The sequence below is a fragment of the Sciurus carolinensis genome, chromosome 7 (assembly GCF_902686445.1).
Source record: "Sciurus carolinensis chromosome 7, mSciCar1.2, whole genome shotgun sequence".
NCBI classification, from domain to species: Eukaryota; Metazoa; Chordata; class Mammalia; order Rodentia; family Sciuridae; genus Sciurus; species Sciurus carolinensis.
In genome coordinates this window covers 120,861,733-120,875,008 of record NC_062219.1, presented here as the reverse complement: position 1 = coordinate 120,875,008, position 13,276 = coordinate 120,861,733, and positions in this window count along the sequence as shown.

The following is a 13,276-nucleotide window of genomic DNA, read 5'->3' as shown; positions in this document are numbered from 1 at the left end:
TCGCCCACTGTCCCCAGTCCCTTACCCCATTGCCCCTCTCAGGGGGACATCTGCACCTGCCTGTCCCAGGTCCCAGCCTCCCTTCTCCAGTCATCCCTCCTCCATCCCTGCAGAGCCACCAAGCCCCCTTCCAGGTCCCTCTTCCGCTTCAGGTCTTCAGGGCTCTTTTGCAAAGTCACAGTCACTTAGACAGGGCCTGTCACCACCTGCCTACCACCTGCTTTTTCTGGCCTGCCTCCAGGGCCTTCCAACCCACTCCCCTCCCCAGGGCCAGGCACCCCAGGCTTTTGGTCCAATTCCTTAAAAATGCAGATCCTGCCTTTCTTTGGGCTCTGTTCATCCGGTTCCTCTTGGCTGGGATCCTTCAAGCCTGGACAAAAATGCTGCCTTCCCTCTGGCTGCTCTTCCGGACTCCTCAGGTGGAATTAATTGCCACCTGTGCTCCTATTGTACCTATAAACACGTCTGGCAGTCGTCCCTTCTCCTTTCTACGAAGGTCGTTTTCTCTGTCTCCTCCCCATCATGCCTTTAAGTGTCCCAGACAACGGGGACCTTACCTTAGTTATTTAAAAATTTGCCCTGCACACAGTAGGCACATCGTAAATGTTCATTAGGTTGAACAGATAACTGCCATTCATACTGTGCATGAATTGCTTGCTTTCTTTTAAAACTTAAAAAAAAATTATTATGAAAAAAATCCCCACAGCGTTTGAACATTCCTCACGTGCCTAAGCAAAGGAGGAGCTATGGCCCTCCTGTCCAATTCCTCTGAGGGAGCCTGGGAACCGCTGGGAAGCTTTCTCTAGGCCAGTGGTAATCAAAGTGGGTTCCTCTCCTGATAGTATCAGCATCGGTTAGAAATGCAGATTCTGGGTCCCAGCCTGGATCTGCTGAGTCTGGCACCTTGGGGTGCAGTAGTCTGTGTTCTAACAAGGTCCAGGTGAAGACCACTGGGAGCCCCCTGTTTGAGAACCAGTTCTACCCGTAATCACGTCTGGGCTGGGGGCTCCCTCCCAGCCCAGGCAAGAGTGGGGGCGCCACCTTGGATCCTTAAATTGCCTACATGAGCAAAACTCCAAAGTCAGCTCATTCTGTTCTCTTGCCCCTGCTCAGCCCCTGGGGTGCAGAAGAGTATCCTCCGCCTGGGTGGGCAGGGGTCGGGGTTGGATCTGGCCTACCACTAACTTACAGATTGACTTGGGCAAGGCACTGTACTTTCTTCTGGAAAAGACGAGGGGGTGTTCTTTGAATGTCCTGCCATGTGTCCAAGCAGAGTACATGAGCCAAAAATGTCTGTGCCTTGCGCTGTCTCAGGGCTGGAACTCTGGATAAAGAGAATCTAATGGAAAGATGCCCCTGAATTTCAGGGGGAAGAGATGAGACCCCCCCCAAATGGCAAATGGCAGGGAACTCCCCTCTTCCCTGTGCCATTCCCGTCAGTTGCTGTGTGTTTGTGGATCAAAGCAGGGGAAAGTTCTACCACATAAATTCGCTGTGTAAAGTGTTAGGTCGGAACAAACATTTATTAGGTGCCTACTCTGTGCTGGGCGCTGTTCCAGACACCGGGGAACAGCAGTGAAGAAAACAGGGAAAACACCTACCTGGTGGAGTTTTCATCTACTCAGGAAAAATGGGCTATATACAAAAATAGAACTAGATTATATAGTGACAAGGGCCACAGAGAGAGATAAAGCAGAGGCTCTCAGAGCCCAGAGCCGTGGTGGTGTGTCAGGCGTTTCCAAAGGTCTTTTGTGTGAGCAGGCAGAGCACCAGCTGGGCATTTAAGGGGTTTCTTCCAAGACAGGACCCGGACCAGCCATGTGTACTGTGTGACTTCAGTGACGGGTTCCCTTAGGAGCTAGCTTTGGGCAGTTCAGGGAACGTGGGAGACTGTAGGTTGGAAAGTTCCAAGAGGGCTTCCTCGAGGAGGTGGCCTCCACAACAACCTTGAAGGCTGAGTCAACTCACAAGTGCACCAGAGGGAGAGGGCACCCCAGGCCCAGGGGGCTAAGTGGCAGCAGGGGCTGCGCATCTTGGTGGAGGCACGGACCCTCCCCCTTCCGCTCGACTCGCAGCCCCAGCCTGCACTCCACAGGCGTCGTGGGGCTGGAGTCCCTATTCACCCTGTGCAAAAGATGGGCCATGGTACCTTTCCAAGCCTGTGATGAGCCAGGCAGAGGGGCACATTCCTGTCCTCACAGATCCTTGGGTGGCTGTGGCAGGAGGATCACAAGTTCAAGGACAGCTTGGGCAACTTAATGAGACCCTGTCACAAGTTTAAAAAAAATTTATCAAGAGGGCTGAGGGATGTTGCACCCTGGTGTTCAATCCCCGAGCGGTGGGGAGAGGCGGAGGGCAGTGGAGCTCAGGGAGAGCACTTGCCTAGCGTGCACGAGGCCCGGGTTCAATCCCCAGCACTGCAGAAATAAAGGAATTTAAAAAATAAAAAGGCCTGCATGCCAACCTCTGCCCTTGGCCCCACGCTGAAATTGTTCCTGTCTCCTCCAAGTGCCCAACCCCTGTTCCCTCCCACTGTCACCCATACTTGACCAAGAGCTGTTTGGGGCAAAAAATCAAGAGAGGAAGTTTGCACTTAAAGGTGGAGCACAGGTCGGCATCTCCCTTTTCTTACAGGAGGCTTGGGAGTCGTGATTTCAGGAGCCACAGGACAGCTCCAGGCCCTGCAAGGCCCCAAGTGGGCAGGGAAAACCAGGACAAACACGTAGGTCTGGCAGTCTGGAAAGGAGCTGAGAATATTCCAGCACCTCAGTTTCCCTACCCGGGCTGAGTTGTAGAGCTGTGTGAGTGTGTGTGTGAGTGTGTGTGTGTGTGTAAAGCCTTGTGATTTCTGGATCTTGCTGATCAGAAGGGCCTGGCTCCCCGGGAGCTGGCCGAGGTGGGGGCTCTACATCTGTTCTGCAGCTCATTAGGGATTACAGGCGAGTCTGGGCTGCTGGGCCCTGGGGTGAAATACGGCCCAGCAACGGAGGCTTGTGGGCGGCTAAACTTGATGAAGGCAGCCAGGCCATTACTTACCCATCCTGATGGGCTTTATGCTCCCAGTGGTGACATTTTTGCAGCAATTGCTTAAAAAAACCAGTAGCAGTGCCTCCCCCGTCATTTTTCTACTTATTCCCTATAAATGAAAAGGCAGGACATGTCCCAGAAGGGCTGCAGCCAGAACGTCATTTGTCCCTAGTGCTTACTGCTTAGGACGAGCTGAGAGAGGCTGGGGCTCCTTTGGGCCCACCCTCTCCTACCCTCCTTCCTGTCTCATACCCTGGTCCCTCCAGCCCCCAGCCTTGTCCTCACACCCCTCACTCTGTGCAGCTCCTGGCTAGGACTCCTGCTAAACCCTTGGTCTCCCTGGTCCCTTGCTGGTCCCCTTCCTTTCTCTGCTCTGCTCCCCACCCCCACCTCAGACCCTCCTTCTCTCTTGCACTTTGCAGGCCTCTTCCCATTTTGCAGATGAGCAGAGACCCTGAGAGATGAAGGAACTTCCTTTTCCACGGCCCCAGAGCAGTATGACTCCACAGCCCGGCTCTTAGTGGTGACATTCTAGGTGCTCAGTGCTCCATGGCTGCGTCTCATGTCCACAGTGATGTGAGGAGTTGACAGTGGTCCCTCTAGCCAGGTTGTCTGTGTTACAGTCCCCTAGAGTGTCTCCCTGGGAAACCCAGGGCTGGTCAGACCAGACCCTTGCTCTGTGCATAAGTTGGTCGGGTCGGAAGACAGAATCTTGGTCCCAACCCAGACCTTTGGATCAGATGTAGTATTTTATAATCTCTCAGGAGACTCGTGGGTACCTGAGAGTTTGTGCTGGGGGTGGGGTCCACATTTTGTTAGTCTTACCTCCAGGAGGGGGACTAGATGAACTTCAGACATTCTGGGTGTGTGTGCAGGGTGGGCTGGGGCCAACCTAGGCCAGGGCTGTGTCCTCACAGCCACCATCAGCGATCCCTTCCCTTGCCCTGCTTCTGCATCAGGGAAGGCCTGCAGGCACTTGGCTGATCATCTCTGGGTCTCCTGATGCTTGATTATGCCCTGATAAATACAGGATTGGAGATGCCCGGAAACCATAGCCTGCTATTAGTAGGCTGGGCCTGGCCACCTCTTTCCTGAGTTAGGTCACCATGGGGAGCTTGGGCCTGGTGCCAGGCACTGTGGCAGGGGAGGGGCACATCTGAACCCAACCTGAGGCAGAGGCAGGGCATGAAGTGTAGGGCACAGGGCAGGACTCTCTCTGCTGTGCTTCCTAAGCCCAGCTGTCTTGGGCCTCCCACCAGGGCTTGGGAGCGGCCCTGGGGAGGAGACAGGCACTGGTGTCCAGGGACCCACACAGAAGTCTGCTCCTCCCTGTGGCTAGTCCAGCAGGGCTGCAAGGCACAGCTGTCGTCTAATGCAGACCCATTATCGAACCAGAGGAAGCAGGAGTGAGGGAAAGGGCCCAGATGGGGCTGTGCAGCTGCCTCTGGTTGTAGCTGGCGTCACCCACTGGGCCCACAGAGTCCTGGAGTCCCTGCAAGCAGCCTCCTCTCTCACACCCTGTGACAGATTGCTGATGGCCACCCTAAGATGGTGGAGTCTGACCCCCTCCCCTGGAGTCTGTTGGGTGTAGTGACTCCTGAGCAGCAGAAGGCAGTGGACGTGACGTCCTGGGAATTCCGAGGCTGGATCAGAGGAAGCCTTGCAGCTTCCCCGGCACCTCCCCCTGCGCCTGGTTTCCTGGGACACTTGTACTTGGAAGCCATCTGCTATGTCATGAAAAGCCCAAGGAGTGGCCTGAGAGGCCCAAGTGAAGAGGGGTGGAGGCCTTGGGCCCTGGCCAGGTTAAGCTTCCAGAACTGGCGGCACCCACCTGCCAGCTGAGTGTGTGACCTGTCCTGGAAGTGGCTGCGTCACCTCCAGTGAGGCTACCACCAATGCCACGTGGAGCAGAGAGCACCCCTACTCCCTGAGCCCAGCCCGAATCTGCAGATTAATGAGCAAAACAAATGACTGTGGTCATTTTAAGCCACCGAGGCCTGGGGGCGGTTTGTTATGTAGCAACAGATCTCTGGAACACATCCCAAACCCAGTCTGTCAGCAAATCTTGTCAGCTCCACCTTCTAAATATACACACACTCCTACCACTGCACTCGCTCTCGCTTTTTTTTTTTTTTTTTTTCTTTCTTTCTTTCTTTCTTTTTGGTACTGGGGATTGAACCCTTAGGTACTTAACCACAGAGCCACACCCCCAGCTCTTTCAATTTATTTTGAGACAGGGTCTCTCTAAGTTGCTTAGGGCCTCACTAAGTGACTGAGGCTGGCTTTGAACTCTTTATCCTCCTGCCTCAGTCTCCCGAGCTGCTGGAATTACAGACATGCACCACTGTGCTCGACTCCACCAGCATCTCTTGCTGGAAGATTCTGACAGCTTCCTAACAGGTGTCCTGCCCCTTGCCCTGACCGCCTGTTCTGCAAAAACCAAAGTCACATCTCTACTTCTGCTCAATCCTTTGCAGTTCCCCTTCCTCTCAGAGTGGAAGTTAAAGTCTTCCATGGCGCAGGAAGCCCCGCAGGATCTGATGCTGCTTACCTCTCAATCCTCCCCTCCCCTCTCCTCTCTCATGGGCTCCCTTCACTCTAGTTCTTATAGTCCTTGACCATCTCAATTCATTCCTGCCCCAGGGACTTTGCACCTACTGCTTGCTTAGCCTGAAGCCTATTTCCTGTAGATTCCCTCATGGTTCACTCCCTCATTTCCTTAAGATCTGGTCAAATCTCCCCAGAAGGATTTTCCTGCTCTTTCTATTTAAAGCCATATTCCTATGCCTCTCCAGCCCCTTTATTCTGTTGTATTTGTCTCTGTGGCACTTAGTACCACTGTCATTTTATAATTGGTTCTAGCTAAAAAGCCAAGAAGTGTAATTCTGCTTATTTTAACATGTATTTCCCCAACTAGAAGGCAAACTCCTTAAGAGGAGGGAGTTTTGCTTCACAGTTGATTCCCCAGACCGTAGCCAGCACCTGACCTGCAGCGGATGCTCAGCACATATCTGTGGAGCCGGCAGGGCCAGGGCACCACTGACCTGCTCTGCAGGCCACCCTCCTCACCGGCCCTGACTGCGGGCTTCCGCCTCGGGTGGGCGGGGGAGGAGGGAGCACAGTGGCTGCCACAGCGGGCTCTCAGCCTCCTCAGCACCTGCTGTTCCCCTCTGGGGACACCTGCTCACACCTGCCCCTGGGCCTGGAGTAACTTCCTCCTGTCCCTGCTGCTTGTTGAAAGAAGCTCCAATATCAGTGTCCTCCTCCCGAGGAGTCTGTTGGATGGCCATCTGGGGTCCACCAGGGCCTCCAGGGAGTGATGAGAGCACCCCTGGACGCAGAGTATGGCCAGGCAGGGGAGCTGTCCCAGGGAGCCTGGCTCAGGGGTGTCCCCACTGCGGCCAGGCAAGGTCCAGCACACGCCCTGCTCCACCTGATGCCCGCACCCTGGCCTCTTCTGTCTAAATTCCCAGGATTCCTACTTGTGGCCACCCCACAGGGCCGACTCTCTCCCCTGGAGGCAGTGCCAGGGCGACACCTGAAAAGGCGGCATCTGGAGCCGCAGCCCCCAGCGCTCCTGGCCAGCTCCTGGGCGGTGCACCAGGTTCCAGCCACTTTTCTTTAGGCTCCAGGAGATTGTGACTTCCGGCAGATGAGGTCTGCAGGGCACTGGAGGTAAACCTCTGCCCTGAGGCTCCAAAAATAGCTTCTGATTTGGCTCCAGAACACAGTTCTGTTCTTCATCTGCCTGCAGGAAGCTGGGGAGGGGCCAGATGCCGAAGCTGCATGGTGAAAACCTGATGCAGGGGGTGTGGGCAGTAGTTGGGCCTTGGTCCCTCCCTCCCCAGGAAGAGAGGACAGCATCACCTCCCAGGCGGACATAAGCATCCATCTCATCAAAATGAAGTCAGCATTGTTTTGAAAAGGATCCGTTATTTTAGTTACCACCAAGGGGAAAGTGCTGCTGTCTTATCTAGGATCCGCCATTAGCCATTAGATCTCCATTCCTAGGACATTAAGGTGTGGAAACAATCGAATGCCTTAGAAGGATGGAAGGCGGTCGGGGCCTGGGGAGCCGCTCCTTCCCCTCAAAGCCAGCGCTTAGCTCACACTTCCTGGGAGAAGGCTCACTGCAGGTCCGGAAGGCTCCTGTTCTCACCAGGACTGAGTGAGAGTAGCTGGAGATGGTGGCAGTGTCAGCAGAGGACAGAGGTACACGGGGAAGGGCGTCCTGTGGGCAGAAGTGGAAAGTCACCTGCCACCCACAGACCTGCTGAGTAACAGTCAGCAGCCTACCCACCGTCTTGTCAGCTCAGAGTGAAACAGGTGACCTCAGCCCTTGCCCCACTGATCTGAGTCACCGATCACCAAGTCTGGGATTGTCCCAACCCCTCCGTTGGATGACTCAGCTCCCCACTTTCAGGGAGGAGCTCAGGCCCTGGAAAGAGCAGAGAGGGTGCTGGAGGGAGCCTTGGTCCCTGTCTTTCCGAGAGGGAAACAGAAGCCCGGGACCCGGAACTGTAAAGTCTAGTCCAAGGAGATGGGATGTCGCGGAAGGGACAGGTATGGGACCCACCCCGAAAAACTCAAAAGAGAAGCATCAACTGCAGCAGGAGGGCCTCAAGTGAGACCTGCAGTAGGAAGGGGGTGGGGCATCTCATCCTTTGGGGACTATCACCAACCCTGAAGTACTGTCCACTTACTTCCTGTCAGGACTTCAGTGCCCGTACCCCAGCAGGGGGGATGTTGATGGCTCACAGCTCAAACCTGGGCCCCTCTTCCCTGGGGCTGCTCTTGTCTGAAAAGCACTTCCTCCTGTAAGGTTGCCCCCTCTCTAGGAGCAGCTGGAATCCAGCGACTTGTAGAGGCACCAACATAGAGCATAGTCCCCTCCCCCATGTGGGACATCCCGCAGGGCCATGCCCCTCCACAGCTCCCTGTGGGGCGGCTGAGGCCTATGCTGCACCTCATTGCTGTCCTTCAGCCCTGGAGACTCATCCACAGCCTGTGGGACCTCTGTGAGTGTCCCTCAGTGAGATAAATCAGGAAGCTGGACCATGGCAGGGGCAAGGGGGCAGGTGCAGCCCAGGTGGGTGACCTCAGGGACTTGATAGGTGTACAGGTATCCATGGACTCCAAATGTGGCCGGGCAGTGCAGGCTCCCCTACCTCTGTGCAGAACAGATGGTATTTGAGCTACATCCAAAGCCCCGGCCTGGTCATTGTGTAAATCTGAGTATACACGTCCATGTGCACATGGAGGGAGGACACTTGTTGCTTATACCTGGCATGGAAGCACGTGGTTAGGGTGTGCATGGCTGGGTAAGTGCTGTGGGCACTCAACATGGCTCCCTCTTCCTTCTCAGCATCTTCCAGGAAGTCTTCCTTGGCGAAGTCGACAATTCCCAGGCACCCTTTCTTATTCTCATCAAAGCATGAAGTCAATGTCTTTTGCTCCTCTAATCTGAACTTAGGAGTGCCCATCGCCCTAGAGCCTCCTGAGGTCAGGGGTCCCCACACATAGTAGCTTTCTCTTCCACCAGATGAAGATCTCCCCAGAGATGAAGTCTGGGCCTCCTTCTAATTCCATCTCTCTGGCTGAGCTCAATCAGCCGCAGAGGTGCCCTGAGAGGAGGTGGAGACTGAGGACCACACGCCCAGTGCTGGGCTCAGCCTCTTCCTGTTGGTGGGGTATCAGGGCCTAGGTTCTCGGCTTAGTTCTGAGTATGATTTGGGAAAACCGATGCTTTCTGGTTCCAGGTGACTCATGGGGTCAGATAAATAACCCTGGGGCCTCTCCCTGCCCTATCCTGTGCTCTCACAGCTCTGCTGACGTCTCCTCCCCAGGGTTCTCTGTGCCCCCTTGTTCTTGTCCTTGACCATGGCCCACCTTCTCATCCCCATTTTAAGCTGGTCGTTTGACCTCGCTGCTGGGGTACCCTCCCTGTCAGCCACGTGGAGGGAATGAGGAGGTCAGCAGGCCACAAGTCCTGGGTTATTACATTGAATAAACTGACAAAAGCCATCAGAAGATATATCGTTTAATAGGAGATTAAAAACCAACAAGAGCGGCCAGGGTTCTGACCCAGAGTCTCTGTGTTTCTAATTTAATTTCTTTTGCTGTTCAAATCAGAACATTCTAAAATGATAAAAGTAGCTGTGTTTGCTCAAGGGTTTTATCATTAATTGATTTGGCTGAAGTTTTCCCATGAGCCACATCTTCTGGAACACACTTCTCATTTTAAGCCTCCAGCCAGCCTCGGTGAGAAGGGGAGGTGCAAGACGCAAGGGGCAGGAGCTAGCCCCAGGGACCTCAGGGACCCAGGCCAGCCCCTCCCCACAGGTCAGCAGGCCCAGGCCTGGGGGGCTGCTGCTCCAGCTTCAGAAGCGAGCCTCTCGCAGCCCTGCATCTAAGGGGTCAGAGCCAGGGTTTCCATGACTCTGGGAAGCCAGAGCCAGGGCTGGGAGGGTCCAGAGGCTGGTGGCCTTCAGTGGTAGGGGCAGCCCTCCTCCTCCAAGTCTATGCCCTTCTAGGGAGATCTGAGCTGCAGGGGGCTGCGCGTGTCTGGGAGGGCTGGTGACCGGCCGGCCCCTTTATATTTCTGTTGGCTTCTTCCCTCCCCTGGTTTTGCTGTGTCCTGATCTCAGAATGCCCTCTCTGCTGCTGAGATGCTGGCCTCGAATCTTCATGCCTTCATGATCAAGGAAGAAACAGCTGCTCTCCTCCAGCTCCAGTTTACAATTCCAGGGTGTCTCCGTCCGCTGTCAGTTGCTAATAACAGCATACCACACGCTGGGTAGGTTATAAAGAGGAGAGGCTGATTTGGGCTCACGATTTTGATCCAAGGTCAAGGGGCCACATCTCATGATGCCCCTCTTGCAGACAGGGTCCTGAGGTGGAATAGAGACAGGAGCGTGTGTGTGTGTGTGTGTGTGTGTGTGTGTGTGTGTGTGTGTCCTGGCCTCTCCCTCTTCCTTTAAAGACACCAGTATTCAATCATGGGGGTTCCATCTTCACTTCAATGACTTTCTCTAATCTTTTTGTTTGTGCTAGGGATTGAACCTAGGGGCACCCACAACTGAGTCACATCCCCAGCCCTTTTTAATTTTTATTTTGAGGCAGGGTCTCACTAGATTGCTTACAGTCTTGCTAAGTTGCTGAGTCTGGCTTTGAAACTTTGATCCTACTGCCTCAGCTCCCCAGCTGCTGAGATTACAGGTGTGGGCCACCACCCCCGGCTTTATCTAATCTTAATTACCTCCCAAATGCCCCACCTCCATAGTTGATCAAGTGTCCACTCTCTCATTTCTTCACAATGGGGATATCTCCCATTGAATTTAGGGGGGGACAAACCATATTCAAACAAGGGCACCAGGGAAGGGCTGTGACTGGCTTGGCTCAGATCACATGTTTAACCCTGGACCAATCACTGTGGCCTGTGAGGTAGGATGGGTAAGAGGCTGGCAACTCCCCTTGGGACCATGGTGGCTAAGAGCAGGTGGGAAGTGGGATGGTGGGGGGATCTGCTGGGTGAGGTGATGTTTCCAAGTGGGGAAGGCAAACAAGGCCACGTCCTGAAATGACTGTTACTATAAAGAAGAAAATGAAAGTTGTTAAAGCACTGTTGATATTTGAGTGCAGTTCATGCATATATATTTTCCATTCAAAAAGCAAATGCCTGAGTTGAAGAGTAGCAACGACATTTCACAGAGGAGGAAAAGTGATGGGGACTGAGCCAATGGGAGGATGGTGGCACCATAAACAGGAAAAAGCACATCAAAACCTCACAGAGAGACACCGTTTTCTACCCACTGAATTGCAAACAGGAAAACATCTCCCTGTGGGAGATGTGGAAAGTGCCAAGTCTTCCCTCACTCTGGGTAGCAGCTACTCAGGAATACAAGCATCAGCTCCCCACAGGGAGAGACCCCAACTGTTGCACTCTGGGGTATAAATCCCTGGAGATAATATCACCCGTGTACACAAGAATACGTAAGAGATGCAGCATTTTAGAATAAAAAATATTGTCAATAACCTCAGCATTTATTAACCGGAGAAACAATACATAAAGTGTAGGGTACTCAGAAATGGAATTCTTGACAGCAGTGAAAATTAATGAACTAAAAGTACAAGTTATCAAGATGGATTAAACTCACAAACGTATTGTTGACAGAGAAAAAGCAAGTTGCAGAAAGCCTCATACTATTTATTAAAATGTAAAAATGTACAAATATCATTATGTATTAACTTATGGATGCATACATAGGTAGTAAATACTTAAAAGCATGCACGGGAATACCAGAGCGGCTACTCTTGGAGGCGGGGGGCGGTTAGATAAGGAACTGGGGAAAAGCCTACAAAGGATTTCAACTATCTGTGTATTGATCTTTTAGAAAACATGTTCTAAAGCAAATTTTTTTTAAATGGAGATATCCTGTTTATATATAAATCTATGAGTTTGTGCATGGTGCGCACGTGTATATATTTTTAATGTCCTATTTTTCGCCTACCATTTTACAATGAGCATGATGATATGGTTTTAATGATTACATAGTTTCCCCCATAAGGATGACCAGAATGTATGAATGCATATCCTGTATTTGCATATATAGAATGTTTTCATTTTTTCTCATTGCAGTGACTGTCCTTATACAGATTTTTTTTTTTTTTTTTTTTTTTTTTAAGCAGAAAGCTGGGATCACTGGGTCAACCATTTGAGCTATTTTTAAGGCTCATGATAATTACTGGGTGAGGGTGTTAGTCAGAACTCTTCGGGTTGCAAGTGACCGAAAACCAGTTCAAACCAGCTTAAGAAAGAAGGAGGAAGTGTTGGTTTATGTTGCCAAAAAGGCCAGGGAGGAAAGCTACCTTCAGGGGGGACCCAGTGTCCTGAGGGCTGCGCCCAGTTGCCTGTTCCCCTCTCTTCCTTCCTCCCCATGTGGCACCAGATAGCCCCTGACACTCCAGCACTCGCTGTCTATGTTCATTTCCTGAGGATGCTGAAACAAATTATAACCAACTTGGTGGCTTTAAACAACAGAAGTTTATTCTTTCACACTTTTGGAGGCCAAAAGTCCAAAATCCAGATGTCAGTAGGGCCAAGTTCCCTCTGGAAGCTCTAGAGAATTCTTTCTTGCTTCTCTCTGCTTCTTCTTCCTCTTCTTTGCCTTGTTTATTATTTTATTTTATTGTTGTGCTGGGATTGAACCCAGGGCTTTGCACATGCTAGCTCAGCACTCTAGCCCCAAGCTGCACACCCAGCCCACCTCTCTCAGCTTCTGTTCATGGATAACACTTCTTGGCTCGTGGTAGCATCTCTCTCTATTCAGTTTTCATGTCTCTATTCATTTTGCATGTCTCCTCTCTCCTCTCTGTGTCTAGACTCTCTTTTGTATACTTGTGATGGCATAATTCAGTATAAACCGTCTTTTCAGGATACTTAATCTTTTGCCATAGAGGTAATGGTCATTCTTTTGGCATATGAGGTCACATTCATAGCGGTTGGTGTAGGAAGTGAATATATCTTTGAGAAGCAGACAGTTTTCAGCCTACCACATCATCTTTACAGTTCAGAACCCACAGGACCAGCTCGGGTCCCAGAGGAGGACTCTGATTGGCCAGCTTGGGTCACGTGCCCTTTCCTAAGTCAATCACTGTGAGCCAGAGCAGGCCTGGCTTATGTTCCCAACCCAGCAGCTGGAGAGTGGGGGCGGCCCCCCAAATCACCTGGGTTGAATAGAATCATAGGGTAGAAGACGAATAGCTCCCTAGGGATGGAGACTGGGCAGGTAAAGCACATCTCGTAGGGAGGAGGGAATGTGATGGACATTCCAGACAGCATGTCTCCAGCTTAAGCAAAGGTGCAGGCTGTGTGTTAGTTAATGTTTCGTCTCTATGACCAAAATACCTGACGAGATCAACTTAGGGGAGGAAAAGTTTATTTGGGGCTTACAGTTGTAGAGAGTGAATCCACGGTCAGTCAACTCCATTGGCTTCTGGCCCAAGGAGAGGCAGAACATCATGGCGGAAGGGTAGTGGAGAGGAAAGTTCTTCACTTCATGGTGGCCAGGAAGCAGAGGGGAAGATGAACCTTTTCAGGGCATGCCCCCAGTGACCACCTCCATCCTGCCCCACCTGCCTGTAATTACTGTCACCCGAGAAGACATGTCTTCAAAAAAGGGTCCCAGGAGTTCCCAGAGAGAAGGGGGATCTCGACTCAGGATCAGCAGGGTTCTTGGCATCTGTGTTG